The following is a 958-nucleotide window of genomic DNA, read 5'->3' on the forward strand; positions in this document are numbered from 1 at the left end:
GTTTCAGAGGATGGAGTGGTTTCAGAATAAAAAAAGTATTATTTCGAACTTTTCCCCTTGTGTACTTTATATGCCATCTTGCCAACGGTCATGCTCAATGTATTTCTATTTCCCCAAGTTATAAAACCAATGAGAAGACATAATTGTGGGAGTCTCTCACATACATCCCCATTTTCTTTGCCACTGCCCTAGTTGAGTTCTTCATGGTATTTTTTCTAGATGCTTGAAATATCCTCCTTTTTATTCTCTCTCACTCCAGTTCTTCCCTCTTTCAAATTCAAAATCCACATTGCTTCCAGGATTATCCTCTCCAAACTTAAAATTAACCAAGTCTATGTTTGACTCAAAAGCCTTCAATTATCTCTTATTATATGGAAAATAATATGCATTTCCTCAGGCTTATAATCTGACTTTTATAATTTCCCTCAAACTCCAAAAGGACCTTCACTAACTCATTCTTTTTTTAAAAATTCTTTATTGTTGAAAGTGTTATATATGACCCCTTTCCTCCCCATTGTCATCTCCCAGCCTGCCCCCAGCCCCAGCCCCCAACCCCCAGTCCCGGCCTACACATCCTCCCCATTGTCTGTATCCATTGGTTATGCTTATATGCACACAAGTGCTTTGATTGATCTCTACTAATTCATTCTTGAACCTATAGGGTTAAGATCGTTATTTGCTGTTCTCTAACTACAGCTTGCATTTTTCCCTGCATCTTTGTTCATAATATTAACGTAAAGAAAACATTCAAACCTATAAAGAATCTTTGTGAGTTTATTTGAGCCAAACTGTTGATAATTGCCAGGAAGCAGAATCTCAATGCACTGAGATAATGCTCTGGAGATGGCAGTTGTTCATCTTGTTTTATACTTTACCATTAAAGGAGGAGATATAAGTGGGTTACATGGAATCCATTGGTGACAGAATCGGGCTCCCTCCTCTCTGGTTTCAGGGTGCG

Source organism: Myotis davidii, unplaced genomic scaffold (genome assembly GCF_000327345.1).
Source record: "Myotis davidii unplaced genomic scaffold, ASM32734v1 scaffold98, whole genome shotgun sequence".
Lineage (NCBI taxonomy): Eukaryota > Metazoa > Chordata > Mammalia > Chiroptera > Vespertilionidae > Myotis > Myotis davidii.